This window comes from Barbus barbus, assembly GCF_936440315.1.
Source record: "Barbus barbus genome assembly, chromosome: 9".
NCBI lineage: Eukaryota > Metazoa > Chordata > Actinopteri > Cypriniformes > Cyprinidae > Barbus > Barbus barbus.
In genome coordinates this window covers 31,927,462-31,945,362 of record NC_136737.1, presented here as the reverse complement: position 1 = coordinate 31,945,362, position 17,901 = coordinate 31,927,462, and the positions used below count along the sequence as shown (strand labels likewise).

General features: G+C 36.9%; 1 protein-coding gene across 1 annotated transcript in view; it reads left to right on the top strand.

The window, feature by feature from the left end:
• rbbp9 (retinoblastoma binding protein 9) overlaps window positions 1-16,048 on the top strand; it is a 211,477-nt gene extending 195,429 nt beyond the window's left edge. The window contains exon 6 of the mRNA XM_079426109.1: window positions 15,972-16,048. The gene's annotated coding sequence lies outside the window, so the exon portion shown is untranslated. The remainder of the gene's footprint in view (window positions 1-15,971) is intronic.
• The last annotated feature ends 1,853 nt before the right edge of the window (window positions 16,049-17,901 follow it).

Sequence of the window (17,901 nt, the reverse complement as noted above, 5' to 3'; positions counted from 1 at the left end):
TATTTGCATTTTTCATTTAATGCATTAATAATGAAAATTAAATAATTATATCAATATATTTAAAATAGTGCTGTCAAATGATTAATCATGATTAATTGCATCCAAAATAAAAGTTTTTTACACAATAACTACATATCAACTACATATCAACATTCTTTCATTTACGACGAATTGTCCTTTCATTAGTGCCAATGATGCAGGAACTCTCATCCATGCTTTTGTTTCATCTCGTCTCGATTACTGTAATGCCCTTTTCATTGGTTTGCCAGCTACCTCCATTGCTAAATGACATTATATTCAAAACTCAGCCCCTCGTATTCTCACTCACATGAAGTGTTCGGCCTACATCACCCCTATTCCAGTTGACCTGCATTGGCTACCAGTGGCCCATCGTATCGAGTTTAAAATTCTAAGTAAAGTAAAGTAAAGTTGTGACGTATTGTCAAGTATGGTGACCCATACTCGAAATTGGTGCTCTGCGTTTAACCCATCCAAGTGCACACACACAGCAGTGAGTAGTGAACAAATGCACACACACACACAGTGAACACACACCCGGAGCAGTGGGCAGCCATTTATGCTGCGGCGCCCGGGGAGCAGTTGGGGGGGGGGTCGATGCCTTGCTCAAGGGCACCTCAGTCGTGGTATTGAGGGTGGAGAGAGTGCTGGACATTCACTCCCCCCACCTACAATCCCTGCCGGCCGGGGACTCGAACCCGCGACCTTTCGATTACGAGTCCGACTCTCTAACCATTAGGCCACGACTTTCTATTGCTTACTTTTAAAGCTTTGCATGGTCTGGCTCCTTACTATCTTTGCAGTCTGCTCCTTCCTTATTCTCCACCTTGTTCATTCTCTGATTCTCGCCTTCTCGTCATCCCTCAGTATCACCTCTCTTCCGTGGGGGGCAGATTATTCAGTGTTTTTGCCCCTAAATTATGGAACTCTTTTCCCAGATCAGTCTGTCTTGAACTCTGTCTGAATTCAAATCGCTGCTTAAAACTCACTTGTTTTCAGAATGCTATACTTTTGATTCCTGGTTATTCTGTTTCATGTTGTCTAATCTGTATATTACTCTATATGTCTGATTTTCGATTACTTTCTGTATTATTGTTTGATGTTACTCTCACATTTCTGATGTTTATGTTAAAGTGTCCTTGAGCTCTGGAAAGGCGCTATATAAATAAAACTAACATTAGGAAAAATGAATAAATGCTGTAATAAATGTATTTTTCATGTTAGTTAATAGGCTACATTAACTAACACTAACTAATGGAACCTTATTGTAAAGTGTTTCCTTAATGTTAAATATCAATATATTATTTTTATAACTTTTTAAAAACTAATTATCCAAATAATGTATACTCCTGCAAAGCTTTTATTATCAGAGCATGTGAGCACTAATTTAAATAAATTTTAAATTAGTGCGGCGTTAAGCGTTTTGGAATGTCCTCGAGGAGGTCACTCAGCACATTGTCACTGATTCACAGGTGCATGCTGTCACTCCGACACAGCAAGAGGACAAGTTTTCCAAAACTACAACCCACAGCATTCATCTTCCTGCTCATAATCTGCAGAGTCCGACTCATCCGAGGAAGCAGGCAGCTCTGTTTGCACCGTCAAACCTCCACTGAGCTTACCGCCGTCAGAGGAGGCAGATACCCACAAGCACCACCTCCTCATTCACCTGTGTTCCTGAACATCTTTCCCAGCGTCCCGTCTCCGTTCCGCTCCTGTCCGGGGGTCTCTCGCTACACCACTGTCTAGAGAGCCTTTAGTCAAAATATTTACAATTCAGTTCAATGGAATACTTTATAAATGACACATTTGAGACATTTTTTAATGCCTTCAGATCAAATGTGATAAAGTACATAACAGTTCTCTTACAAAGTCTTATCAAAACCAGGAAAATAATATTTAATTACACTTTCTTTGAAACCTATTATAGATCTGTTTAAACCTCAGACAATTATTGCTAATTGCAATTATGCACAAAATACAAGGATGAGTCATTTTGAGGAAAAGATGGCATTTGTGCACCATATTTCCCCATGAACCTGAACTTTTCAAATGAAGCATTAATTGTAATTCTGATATAAGCTACATTTAGGTATAATTAATTGTTTATTCAGCATAACAGATTCAAATGTAATGCATGTATATATGGGAATGCATGTATGTATACACTTTAGATTTGCATCAATTTGCACATGCATCACTTTTACATTTTAATCTGTTATGCTGAATAAACAATTAATAATACATAAATGTAGCTTTCATTAAGTAAAATAGCATGCATTATAATACCATTTTTTAAATTAAAATGCCTTATCAAGACTGTTTTTTTTTACTTAGTGTGAATTATTTTCATATTATTATTATGTTTTAATTTTTTTATAATGGATTTTAATAGTTTAATATTGAATATTCAAATATTACAGTTTATACATGAATGTATTTTGAAAGGTTGCAGATGTTGAAAATCAACATGCATTTACACTGCACTAAAACATTGCATAAATACGGTTGTGAGATTAATGTTTTAAATATAAAAATTTGAAATATAAAAATATGAAATGATCAGATATCATAACAATACTTTTAAATATGAAACTAAAATTGCCAGGAGGTGGCTCACTGAATAAATGAAATCATTTATTCAACCAGTTCTTTCAAAACAGATGATTCATTCAGGATTGAAGTGAGAAACTGTTTTTATGAATGGATCAGTGAATCATTGATTCTTTTTCAAAAATGCAAATTCCTTCAGCAAAAAAACACCGGTATGTGTTGCTGCACAGACACACATGCACTCTTAAGAAAAATGGTTCTGAACAGTACCAGAAAAGGGTTCTTTGATTTGTATAATAGCAGAACCATTTTTGGTGCACAGCAAAAAATCCAGAGTGAAATTAACTCTCCTGGGAGTACATGTGAGACCACACTCAAGAGTGTGAAAGTGTTAAAATAAGAGTGTTAAAGGTCCGTGTACGTTTTGATAGTTTGTTTTCCTATTTGAAACGAAATAAGCAGAAACGAGAAAACGGCACCTTTATTCGTTTTTTCGTTTTTTTGAAAAAAACGAAAAAAACGAGATTTCGGCTTGATTTTTCGTTTTTTAGTTCAGAGGCATAAAACGAATAAATGACTTCAAAATTCGTTTTCCACATGTGGGCGGACCTTAGACGCCCCCTTCCGCCGATTGGTCAAGCAAATCTGAGCATGTGACGTCATCAGTAGTCGCTCAGGTCTGTTCAACAAAATAATAGTCCTCTAACGTTACTATGGCTACCGATTCTTAAACTGTACAGGGCAGGTCCTGTTGAGCTTTCTTCTGTGCAACTTTACGCGTTTCACAGAAATCTTTACATCAGAAATATTAAATATTAGTCTGCCACCAGCCCGTTTTATTTAGCTGTGCAGAGTTAAATCTGTGTGATGAAGCTGCGCTAGACAGCGCAGAGCGAGAGAGGATCACTGACCAGTGTTCAGCAGTCAGAACTTGGGTACCTATGATGGTCAAATACATTTTTACTGAAAATGACCCGCGAGTATGATTGACAGGACGATAGCGGAGGCAATTAAAAGCGCAATATGACTTCTGTTAACAAAAACATAATTTTTTTTTTTTATATATATATAAGTGGCTTTGTCTTTGTTTTAATCAAATAATTGTGAACCACAAACCGAGCCTTCGTTTTAAAGGGCGATTTCCAAATATATTTTATTTATTTGTTATAATATGGGTATTTTATGTCACCCGTCTTATTAGTTTGATTATAGTAGGCTATACGGGAGTTTTTTTATTGTACTATTTTACTGTTGTTTTTTAATTAACAATATATCATAACAACTTATAAAGATCAAAATCTACAGAAGAGATTAACAAATAACATTGGTGTTGTCATAAGTTAACTAATCAATGGGAAAATTTCCTCACCGGCACAACCCTATTCTTAATGTTGGCTACATGTTACAGATTTAATGTTGAGCACATAATGTTAAAGGCTTCTTAAATACCATTACACTCGGTTGAAGAGTCAAGAAGGATGTGTTAATTTACTGTAGATTTCAATCTGTCATTAGTTGGTGATCCGGTGTAATTATAATAGCATAAATAAAAACAAATACACGTAGCTAATAGGCTATGTATGCCAATAGGCAAAACACATCTGCTTTTCCTCTAGATCACTTTACTATGGAAGCCCGTTTCCGCCAATGAATAAAAAATAAAACAAGGTAATTGCGACTTTTTATCTCACAATTCTGACTTTTTTTCTCGCAATTGCGAGTTTTTATCTCACAACTGACTTTCTCGCACCATAGCAAACCACTCTCCGTGTAAGGCTTTTGGACGCGGTTGGACAGTAGCCTACCATTACTGCCGGGCTTTCAGACACAACATTCTTCATTTCTTTATAGTTCTGAGTTTGAGGCAGCTTCTATCACGTTATTTTAATAACAGCTGTCAAGTAAAGCGCGTATTATTGTAACACGAGAGTGGATATATATGAATGCACGCAGGTGGATTTCCTTCACTCTCGCATAAAGCGTGCTTTCATCTCTATGTTCTTGCTATAGAATTATCTTATCTCCTGTATTTAATGTTGTAAGATATCAAGCAAGACATCCCCAATGAAAATTATAAATAAATGAAAATTATTTAGTCAATTATATATGAAGAGTTCAGATGCAAAAGCTTAAATGCCATCTGAAATTCTCTTCTAAAATTAGTATTTTTCGTTTATATTCAGTTATTTTAATTTAACCCTCTGATGGTTTAAATCTCTGTACCCTATAGTTTTTTTTGGGGGTCTCCAGAGACCCCAGACAATAACATTTAATTTTGTAACAAGATAATAGTTTTTTTTTTACAAATGTAATTTTACTCTGTTTGTTAATGTTTTTACTCAACATTTGTGCAGTTTTTGGAGGATTTATGATATCTTTTAAATTTCTATAAATAAATAAATATTTATTTAAATTACAAATTTACAAAAAAACAGCATCTGATGTAAAATTCACTTTATAAAAGGCCCAGATTTCTAACTTTCATTCATGGGGATAACATGGATCATTTTAAATGATTTAATGTAACATTTATACCCATTTTTTGGAAAATGCAGTTTTAAAATAAAAAAATATCACTTTAACCACTAGATGGCTATAGAGCTCCACTATATGCTATTTGCTATTTGAGAGACCTGAAAGATATCTTTTCACAAGTTGGATTCAGTTGGATTCATATCTAAATATTATAAAATCACAATTATAACAAAAATAAAATATTTTTTGTCAAAGTTTAGTATTTTTTGTACTGAAAAACCCCCAGTTTTTCAATAATGTTACATTATGATTAGAATCAAACCTGAACAAAATGTTACAAAGAGAAATGTTGGAGTCTTAAGATTTTATCATTTATTTAAATTATCTATTTTTAATATAATTCTACAATTTTAATCAATATTTCAGTTACTAACTGTAACAGAACAAAAATGAACAGAAATTAACAGTTATATTACATATGAACACATGAACTGAACAGCAATAACAAGTGAGCAAATAAAGCAGTAAAAAGATAAAATTTAGTAAAAGAAATCAAACAACGAGGAACAATAAGTGTGTGTGTGTGTGTGTGTGTGTGTGTGAGAGAGTGTGTGAGTACACATTGTCGGTGTCAGTGTCACCTCTTTATATTTGTGTTGGTTCTGCATTTTGGATGATTTTATTTGACAAATTATAGCCTTACAAATGTGTGTGTGTGTGTGTGTGTGTGTGTGAGTGTGCACATTTTCAATGTGTCAGTGTCACCAATTTATTTTTGTGGTGGTAGCCTACTGCATTTTGGATGATTTTATTTTACAAATGATAAGAGAACAGTTTTTATAGTCTCAAAAATGTGTTCCTCTATGTGTGTGTGTGTGTGTGTGTGTGTTGTGAGCAATATAATTTAGCATTGTGGATGTTTTTTGCATTGGTGGAAGTGTGCCACTTTATTTGTGCCATTTCTGTCGATGTGTTCTGCGTTGTTTCTGATTTTGATGATGAATTTTGTCTATTTTGGTTGCGGGGTCTCCAGAGACCCCGAAAGCCACGAGTGTCACAAATTTTGTCACGCTAACATAAAAACAGATATCATTCCAATTAATTTTTTTTTGTAGATCTAGAAAGTGTTGAGAGCCATAGAAGGTTTCATACCATTTGGACAAAGGGAACATTTTTTAAAAATTGAGCAAAAGTCATTTGGGGTAAAAAAAAGACCCCGTAAACAATCAGAGGGTTTTAATGACAATGAAAAGAACCTGTACCTGAGAAAAATGCTCATTTTAGAATAAAATTTCAGATGGCACTTAGAGGCTTTTGCATCTGAACTCTTCATATATAATTGACTAAATAATAATAATATAATAATAAAAACTTATTTCAAATTAATGAATCCTTAATTTATTTATAATTTTCATTGGGGATGTCTTGCTTGATATCTTACAACATTAAATACAGGAGATAAGATAATTCTATAGCAAGAACATAGAGATGAAAGCACGCTTTATGCGAGAGTGAAGGAAATCCACCTGCGTGCATTCATATATATCCACTCTCGTGTTACAATAATACGCGCTTTACTTGACAGCTGTTATTAAAATAACGTGATAGAAGCTGCCTCAAACTCAGAACTATAAAGAAATGAAGAATGTTGTGTCTGAAAGCCCGGCGGTAATGGTAGGCTACTGTCCAACCGCGTCCAAAAGCCTTACACGGAGAGTGGTTTGCTATGGTGCGAGAAAGTCAGAGTTGTGAGATATAAACTCGCAATTGCGAGAAAAAAAGTCAGAATTGCGAGAAAAAAAGTCAGAATTGCGAGAAAAAAAGTCCGAATTGTGAGATAAAAAGTCGCAATTACCTTGTTTTATTTTTTATTCATTGGCGGAAACGGGCTTCCATAGTAAAGTGATCTAGAGGAAAAGCAGATGTGTTTTGCCTATTGGCATACATAGCCTATTAGCTACGTGTATTTGTTTTTATTTATGCTATTATAATTACACCGGGTCACCAACTAATGACAGATTGAAATCTACAGTAAATTAACACATCCTTCTTGACTCTTCAACCGAGTGTAATGGTATTTAAGAAGCCTTTAACATTATGTGCTCAACATTAAATCTGTAACATGTAGCCAACATTAAGAATAGGGTTGTGCCGGTGAGGAAATTTTCCCATTGATTAGTTAACTTATGACAACACCAATGTTATTTGTTAATCTCTTCTGTAGATTTTGATCTTTATAAGTTGTTATGATATATTGTTAATTAAAAAACAACAGTAAAATAGTACAATAAAAAAACTCCCGTATAGCCTACTATAATCAAACTAATAAGACGGGTGACATAAAATACCCATATTATAACAAATAAATAAAATATATTTGGAAATCGCCCTTTAAAACGAAGGCTCGGTTTGTGGTTCACAATTATTTGATTAAAACAAAGACAAAGCCACTTATATAAAAAAAAAATTATGTTTTTGTTAACAGAAGTCATATTGCGCTTTTAATTGCCTCCGCTATCGTCCTGTCAATCATACTCGCGGGTCATTTTCAGTAAAAATGTATTTGACCATCATCGGTACCCAAGTTCTGACTGCTGACTGAACACTGGTCAGTGATCCCCCCGCTAGAAATTTTAAGTTCCCAGAACGTCCTCAGAACGTCCCCGCTGGTGTCAAGGACATTGTCTAACGTCCCCAGAACGTTCTGAGAAGGTCACGATGTTGAGTTCTTTAAAGGGTTGGGGGACGTTATTTGGAGGACCTTCACAGAACATTCAGGACGTTCTTGGAACGTTTAGGGGACCATATTTTAATTGGAAATCTGATGTTCCCAGAACGTTTCATGGTTTCATTTGAAGTAACCATGTTTGAGATCAGTGTCTGCTTTAGTTGGGCTCTTGACCCTTGACGTATGTGTTATTGTTTTGATTTTTTCTCTGGCTGTTGTAATCATGTGTTCTTTGACCATATTTGTTACAACTCAAAAGCCCAGAGAAAACGATCAGTAGTTGGCTGTTATGTACTTATAATGATAATCGTGAACTGAACTGATCTCATTGAGAGGCAACGGACTCATTGTGTGTCTAATCTCTGATGAAATGGATGTTGTATTGATTATAGTGAAAGTGATACTGAGAGCCAGTGGTTCTGTGACAGTCTGGTAAAATAAAACACTTTCCAAACAGTTTGTCCACAAAAAACAAAAAAATTAATCTATGGCATCACATAGACTCACACAGACATCAAGAATCTGCTTGTGAACCTCAACAATGGTGACCTTTAAAAAAATAAAAATAAAATAATAATCATGTTGCAATGCATGCTGGGTATTAGCAAAGGAAACTCATCAGTGGCTCCCAGCATGCATTGCTGCATGATTTTTTTTTGTTGGTTGTTTTTTTTATGGTCACCATTGTTGAGGTTCACAAGCTGATTCTTGATGTCTGTGTGAGTCTAGTTACTTCCATAGAGAAAAACTTTGAATGGACAAACTGTTTGGAAAGTCTTTCATATTAACTGACCGCCACAGAACCACTGGCTCTTAGAATCACTTTCACTATAATCAATACAACACCTGTTTAATCAGAGATTTGACACATAATGAGTCTGTTGACTCTCTATGAGATCAGTTCACTAATAGATGATTGTCATTACAAAAACATAACAACCAACTACTGATAATCTTCTCTGGGCTTTTGAGTTGTAATAAATATGGTTTAAGAACACATGGTTACAACAGCCAGAGAAAAAGAAAGGAAAACCTGAGTCAAGAGTCCAACTAAAGCAGACACTGATCTCAAACATGGTTACTTCAAATGAAACCATGAAACGTTCTGGGAACATCAGATTTCCAATTAAAATATGGTCCCCTAAACGTTCCAAGAACGTCCTGAATGTTCTGTGAAGGTCCTCCAAATAACGTCCCCCAACCCTTTAAAGAACTCAACATCGTGACCTTCTCAGAACGTTCTGGGGACGTTAGACAATGTCCTTGACACCAGCGGGGACGTTCTGAGGACGTTCTGGGAACTTAAAATTTCTAGCGGGGCCTCTCTCGCTCGGCGCTGTCTAGCGCAGCTTCATCACACAGATTTAACTCTGCACAGCTAAATAAAACGGGCTGGTGGCAGACTAATATTTAATATTTCTGATGTAAAGATTTCTGTGAAACGCGTAAAGTTGCACAGAAGAAAGCTCAACAGGACCTGCCCTGTACAGTTTAAGAATCGGTAGCCATAGTAACGTTAGAGGACTATTATTTTGTTGAACAGACCTGAGCGACTACTGATGACGTCACATGCTCAGATTTGCTTGACCAATCGGCGGAAGGGGGCGTCTCAGGACCGCCCACATGTGGAAAACGAATTTTGAAGTCATTTATTCGTTTTATGCCTCTGAACTAAAAAACGAAAAATCAAGCCGAAATCTCGTTTTTTCGTTTTTTTCAAAAAAACGAAAAAACGAATAAAGGTGCCATTTTCTCGTTTCTGCTTATTTCATTTCAAATTGGAAAACAAACTATCAAAACGTACACGGACCGTTAAATTAACACTGAAGCAGAGTTAAAGTTAATGAGTTAATTAAGAGATTCATTGAGTGATGATTGACCATTATTGAAGACACCTGATGTTAACGAGCAGAATCACCAAAGAAGAAAATCACAATATCTGTGTCACCATTATAGTGGTCAGTGTTTGCTTTAGTTGGGCTCTTGACCCTTACATTTTTAAAGTTAGATTTTGTTTGGTTGCAGTAACTGAGTTACAGCAGAGAGACAAACAAAAGGAAATAAGAGGTCATGTGATGTTGGTAATGTTTTTACATAACGATCATTTGATCTATATTGCCAAACTCATTCAGAATCTAAAACAGTCAGATTTATCTTGTTGATTATACAAATCCTGTGATTCTGCAGTATTCAAAAATTAAAAGGGGTCCTTGAAAGTTGTTCTGGTAATTAAAAAAAAAATTAAAAACCCTTAATTTAGACACACACAGATATCAAGAATCAGTGTATGAATCTCAACAACGGTGACAAACAGCATAAACAGATCAACTCTAAACATTAGAAAACAAGCTACTAAAAGTCACATAAAAAATATATATAATAATAGTAAGAATAAAGGAAATTACTAAGAAAATTCAGCTATTAATTTATTCACGCCGCAATGCATCATGGGAGCCATGGATGAAATTGATTGGTGGCACCCAGAATGCACTGCAACATGCTTTTTTGATTGTCACCGTTGTTGAGATTCACAGGTTGATTCTTGATGTTTGGGTGTCTAAATGTTAAACTGTATTGAAAATGCTGGTTATCCTATGCTAATGAATCACAAGACTGCTATAATCAACAATTATCTAAATCAGAGATTTGGCTCTGAAGGAGTTCAGAGATTTAGGAAAAACAATACACACACATATGCATATATTTTTTTTCCTTTTTCTCTTTGCTTGTCTGTCTGTCTGTTATAATTCTGTTATAACAGCAAAGCAAAATCTAACTTTAAAAATGTAAGGGTCAAGAGCACAACTATAATGGTGACAGAAAAGTTGTGATTTTCTTCTTTGGTGATTCTGCTCGTTAACATCAGGTGTCTTCAATAATGGTCAATCATCACTCAATGAATCTCTTAATTAACTCATTAACTTTAACTCTGCTTCAGTGTTAATTTAACACTCTTATTTGAACACTTTCACACTCTTGAGTGTGGTCTCACATGTACTCCCAGGAGAGTTAATTTCACCCTGGATTTTTTGCTGTGTGCCAAGTAGAACCCTTTTACATGGTTCTATAAAGGACCATTCTTTGAAAGTGCGGTCACACTTTATATTAGGTGGCCTTAACAACTATGCACTTACATCAAAAAATAAGTACAAAGTACTTATTGTATCGCAAAACACTTTTGCTGCTATTGGGGTGGGATATGGGTAAGGTTAGGGACAGGTTTGGAGGTATGGGTAGGTTTAAGGGTGGGTTAAGGTGTAAGGGATGGGTCAACAGAGTAATTATAAATGTAATTACTGACATTAATTACAGATGTAACTACATTTAGGTATTTAAAAAATATAAGTACAATGTAAAAACATGTATGTACATAATAAGTGCATTGTATCAAATGATTAATTAAAATGTAAGTACATAGTAGTTAAGGCCACCTAATATAAAGTGGGACCGAAAGTGCTATAGGTCCCTAATGGTGTTATAAATTACATTTGTAATGTTTATTTCGATTATATTAACATAGTGTATTTCTATCATTAATATTAGTATTAGTAGTATTATTTTTATATATTGATTATTTATGCCTGTTTTAGGTCAAAAAACAAAACATTAAAATAACACAGATTAAATAAAATAATTCATGCACGTTCATATTCCCCGCTGCTGTAAAGTTAGCAGTTTTATTAAATTGCTTTGCATTTAGCCCTATGTGACGTCTGTTTTTATATTGTTTATCAACAGTACAAATGTTTATATTGTTTACATCATCGAGCCGAGCAGACAGATATGAATATTTGTTCATAACCATACTGAAAATAAGTAATTGTTAGCTAATTGTTAGTTCTATTGTGAGTAAAATATTGGCTCATGTCATTTGAAATTCTTAATTTTTCAGTTTTCATTTTATTCAAATTTAAAAAACTTCCCAACATTTCCAGAATTCAGGTTGTGTATATATATGTACCAAGATGGCGGCACGAACACATCGCGAGGCTCAGCGTCTTACCAGATTTAGGAAAATAGTGGTAATTTACCTGGTTATTTCACTCGTGTTCGCGCGATTCAGCTATGCGAACTACAGCTATAGTAAACAGTCACTTTTGGACATCAACAAACAGTGTTCCAACATAGTTTTAGATCATCCTTTCGACTTCAGCGAACTCCCGCCGGAGCTACTGAGATCACGGCGGACAAGCGGATCACTCGTACCGGCCGGAAGTGCTCGGCGTCGGCGTCGAGACCGTAAACAAAGACGGGGAAAGCGTGGAGGGCTGCGTGCTAAGCTAAGGCTAAACCCACATCGACCAGCTCTGCCCAGCATCTTCCTTGCCAATGTACGGTCTCTGATGAACAAGATGGACGAACTAAAGATCTGGATGAACAGAGAGGTTCGCCTCCTGCTCAAAGCAAGAGATGCAGCCTTCAGGTCTGGAGACCAGGAAGCTTACAGCTCAGCCATAGCCAACCTGAGGAAGGGTATCTGCCAGGCCAAACTCACACACAAACAGAAGATTGAAGATCACTTCAATTCTTCAGACCCCCGGCGTATGTGGCAAGGCATACAATCTATCACAGATTACAAACCACCTAACTCTGTGCCCCCCTCCAGCTCTGCCTCCCTCCCAGACGAGCTCAATCACTTTTATGCTCGTTTTGATCAAAATAATAAGGAGATCTCACTCAAAGCTGAGCATCAACCCAGTGAACTGCCTCTCACACTCTCCACATCAGATGTCTACTCCACTCTGCGTAAGGTGAATGCACGGAAGGCAGCTGGCCCTGACGGAATACCTGGTCGTGTGCTTAAAGCCTGTGCGGAGCAGCTAGCTGGGGTCTTCACGGACATTTTCCATCTGTCCCTGGCCCAAACAACTGTCCCCACTATCTTCAAAACCTCCACCATCGTACCAGTACCGAAACACTCCACTGCCTCGGTCCCTAACGACTTCCGTCCTGTTGCACTCACCCCCATCATTGCCAAGTGTTTTGAGAAACTGGTTGCATCCCACTTAAAATCCTGTCACCCTGCTACATTAGACCCATTCCAATTTGCCTATCGCCACAATAGGTCAATAGAGGACGCCATCTCAACAGCACTTCACTCTGCCCTCACCCACCTGGACAGTCAAAACACACATGTGAGAATGTTGTTCATAGATTTCAGTTCTGCATTTAATACTGTAATCCCCTCCAAGCTGATCTCCAAGCTCAGCCAGCTTGGAATCAGCACACCCATCTGCAATTGGATTCTAGATTTTCTGACTAACAGACCTCAGTCCGTTAAGTTAGATAACCTCTCCTCCTCCATCATCACCCTGAACACCGGCGTGCCACAGGGCTGCGTACTGAGCCCTCTCCTGTACTCCCTCTTCACCCATGACTGTGTTCCTGTTTATGGCTCCAACACCATAATTAAATTTGCAGATGACACCACGGTGGTAGGTCTGATCAAGGATGACGATGAATCAGCCTACAGGGATGAGGTGCAGCACCTGGCTGTGTGGTGTGCCACCAACAATCTAGAACTAAACACCCAGAAGACAAAGGAGATCATTGTGGACTTCAGGCGGACTAGGAGTCATGCACACACACCCATCTACATCAACGGAGCTGTAGTGGAGCATGTGTCGAGTTTCAAGTTCATTGGCATCCATATCTCTGATGACCTCACCTGGTCCCATAACACCTCCACTCTGGTCAAAAAGGCACAGCAGCGCCTTTACTTCTTAAGGAGCCTTAAGAAAGTTCACCTGAATCCCAGGATCCTTGTGGAATTCTATCGCTGTACCATTGAGAGCATACTCACGAACTGCATCTCAGTTTGGTACAGCAATTGCTCCGCATCTGACCGCAAAGCACTCCAGCGGGTGGTGAAAACTGCTCAACGGATCACCGGCACCCAGTTAACTTCCATCGAGAACATTTATTATAAGCGTTGTCTGGGCAGGGCAAGAAACATCATCAAGGATGCCTCTCACCCTAACCATGGACTTTTCACCCTCCTTCCATCCGGCAGGCGTTACAGGTGCCTACGCTCTCGCACTAGTAGGCTCAGGAAGAGCTTCTTCCCCGAGGCTGTGACACTTCTGAACGCCACACCACCAATCTAACTCCTGCACCTGCTTATTACTGCACTGGTCACAGTACTTTACACACATGCATTTGCACTACTCATATTTTGCACAGACTGCACATTGTTAAAGTTATTACAATATAAACTGTCTAAAGTTGTTACTGTACAAAGCACAGTAAACTATTTCTATAAAATATTGCACTACTGTTATTTTGCATAGAATACATTGTTCTATCAATACTTGCACACACTCATCCAGCTGTATTTATTTATTTATTTATTACCACTGTTCTCACGTTTCTGCTGTTCATAATGTGTATATATAATCTACATTGTTCTGTTCATAATGTACATACAATCCCTACATTGCATTCCTATTTATATTCTGTATATACTCTGCTCAATACTGTATATAGCAATTCCACTGTACATTCTGTAAATCATATCTTCATTTACTCTGCACTTATATGTATATAAAACACTATATTCTTGCACTTCTGGTTAGATGCTAACTGCATCTAACTTAATTAGCTCTGTACTTGTACTCTGCATAAATGACAATAAAGTTGAATCTAATCTAATCTAATATATATACAGGGTGTGATTTGTGAACAAACCAGAGGAGGGAGCTGTTTTGAAAAAAAAAAAAACTTTAGTTCCCCCCACCTTTAAAATATAGCACAAATCACAGCAATAAATAGGCTATAAATTATTTTTGACAGATGTTACAAAACAATTTTAATAAATATTCATATGGTTAGGAACTATACTCTCATTCTGGCGTAATAATCAAGGAACTTTGCTGCTGTACCATGGGTGCAGCAGGCACAATGATATTACGCAGCACCTAAAAGTAATCCCCAGCTATATCATAACTAGTTACCTAGCTGGGGACTACTTTCAGGTGCTGCGTAATATCACTGCGTCTGTCTACTATGCTTGTCCGTGTTCCACTCAGACCTCGCAAGCAGAAAATATCCAGTCAGAAGCGGATTGAGTGGCTTTGAGTTTTTATACTGTCTGTCTTTTTAATATTCAGAATGACCCATTTTTTACTGTCTCATTCATTCATTTTCCTTTATTAATAATGCTAAAAGTCCCACCCGCTGAAAGCTGCGTGGAAAAAGAGAAAGTAACCGACAAAATGTTTCATACTTGCTCCTGGCACAGGAGAACACCATCTTCTATAAAACAAAGTATATGTTTCAGTCCTGTCACTTTTTGACATACTTTTACACTTTTTCTGCTGTTCAAAAAATCATTATTTTTGCAATTAACACAAACTATGTAGCAGCTTGAATCTGAGTTCATTCGCTTTACGTTACCATAGTCCATAGAAAAATCAGTGGTTTGTTGTTGTTGTGACTCTCGCGCACTTTGGCCGGTACAAAAAAATTATTATTATTTTTAATTTTTTATCAGCTTAGGCTCTACAACAAAGGAATTGCTGATCTCTAGTGATGTCTAATTTCTGTAATAGATCATTTGATGGTAAAGGGTGAGAGATCTGGTGAGCCACATGATTTTGTCAAAGAGCCAGGTGTGGCTCGTGAGCCACAGGTTCCCGACCCCTGGTCTAAAGCATGATTCTGTACACATCTGTATGAGTTGGATGTTGTAAAGCCATTAACACAAGCACATAGAGGATACTCTCATCCACTGTCAGTTAGACACCTTCACTGTTAGAAGGAAATGGATAGGGTGAGTGGTTTGAATAATTTTTTACTTTAGACATCTTCTCATCTATTCAACCTGCAGATTAGGTTGTTCTGATCCTACAGAGGTGTTAGCATACACACATAGAGATGATAAAGAAAAAAACATGCCCGGACATAACACCTTTTTCAGACGTATATAGAAATATGGTCTTGGTGAATTCTTTCATTCTATGTTTCAGTTTTCATACAATCAAAGCAGTGATGTTTTAGCTATCAACATTTAGCCTATAGATCAAGCAGAACTGAAACATTTAGGGTTTGACATGGACAAGTGTTTGGATGTCTTCCAACCCCCAAACAAAGCACATTTCTGTTAACAAACCAGAGGTGTAAAGAGTACCTGAAAACTATACTTGAGTAAAACAGGCAGAGGCAAGGAACAGTATGTACAAAAAAGAACAGTATGAAGTGAAGTGACATTCAGCCAAGTATGGTGACCCATGCTCGGAATTCGTGCTCTGCATTTAACCCATCCAACATGCACACACAGACCGTGAACACACACCCGGAGCAGTGGGCATTTATGCTGCGGCGCCCGGGGAGCAGTTAGGGGTTTGGTGCCTTGCTCAAGGGCACCTCAGTCGTGGTATTGAGGGTGGAGAGAACGCTGGAAATTCACTCCCCCCACCTACAATCCCTGCCGGCCGGAGACTCGAACCCGCAACCTTTGGATTACGAGTCTGACTCTCTAACCATTAGGCCACGACTTCCCCAAGTATGACGGGCAAACAGACAACCATTACATTCAACAACTCACAAAGAACTAAAGAAACACTAAGGCTATATATACAGTATAGTGGAGGCTAACAAGCTGAACAAGATAGGATACAAACTGACTACAAGCACCACGGGAGACAGGAAGTGACATAAAAGTCCAAGACATGGCACAGAAAATGCAACAAAAACAAGAAGGAGCTGATTTGTGAGGAGAGCAATCACGCTTATTTTCTGAAACCAAAATAAAACTGAACACCTCAAAATTGCAAAATCAAAACCAAAAAACAATATCCTTCAAAAAGATCTCTTCAGTGTAACGGATAAATAAAATAATGTTTAGTAAAATTAAAATTCAAAGTCTTCTTGCACTGGATGCGCTGGTTTTGGCCTCATTCGGCTGCAGTCAAGTCAAGTCACCTTTATTTATAAAGCACTTTTAACAATACAGATTGTGTCAAAGCACTTAACAGTATCAAATTGGAGGATAGAGTGTCAGTAATGTATATTAAAAAGATCAAACACTCAGTTTTCAGTTAAAGACATTTCATTATTTAATTCAGTGATGTCACTGGCTAGCTCAGTTTAGTTTAAATAGTATCTGTGAACTCACATTGATGATAATCTCTAAAATATGGGCATGCTTGCTTAACACACGTGACAAAATCTGTGTATCGAAGGATGTGAATAAAAGTCTAAATTAAACTTTCATCGAAAGGACATAAATCTGTCGAATTTTATTAAAATATCTCAGTTTTTGTTTCAAAGATGAACACAAGTCCTAAAGGGTTTGGAAAAACGTAAAGGTGAGTACTTACATAATTTAGAACTGAACTGTTAAATTAAATAGAACATTCATTGTTATATTTATATTAGAGCTGTCAATGTTAACACGTTAACGCATGCGATTAATAATTTTTTTAAGCATTCATATTTTTTTAACGCAAATTAATCGTTTGATAAGGTTATCTATCATTAAGAGTGATAAGGGTGCAGAGAACCAGTGTTGCCGGGGTCACGGTTTTCTGCACAATTGGGCAATTTTGAAAATGCAGTTGTGAGAAACATTACAGAGCCGTGGGTTGCGGTTTTTTGGGCTACTTTTATTATGTACCGTAGTCACCCAAAGTGTAGATAGACAAATAAAAATAAAAAGAGATTCTTTTACTAATGTGTATTATACTTGGAATGTATACCTGGCTTCTTAAGAACGGAGAGGCTAGAGCATACATGTTAAAGCTTTGACACAGCAGAAATAAACATGACAACAACCACTATAGATTATATAATAAACACTCGATTATGATAGGATATGGCTTGTATGTGATTTTCTTGAGATTTGAATATTTTCATGACAATAATGAATGTGTACTTCTGAAATACTAATTTGCACAGCTATTAAAAAGGCTATAAATAGCATACTTTAACAACAGTAAATGACCAAATTCCACATGTGATAGCAAAAGGAAGTTAAACACTCGACGGTGGTTTAAAGTGAGTTCTGAGTAAAAGTGTACTATTAATCTCATAAATTGTTTTATGTAGCATGATGCTAACGTTAGCTCTAATGCAGCTGCAGAACAGGTCCAATTCTTCTTCATAATGCATTTTGTCATATTACTTCA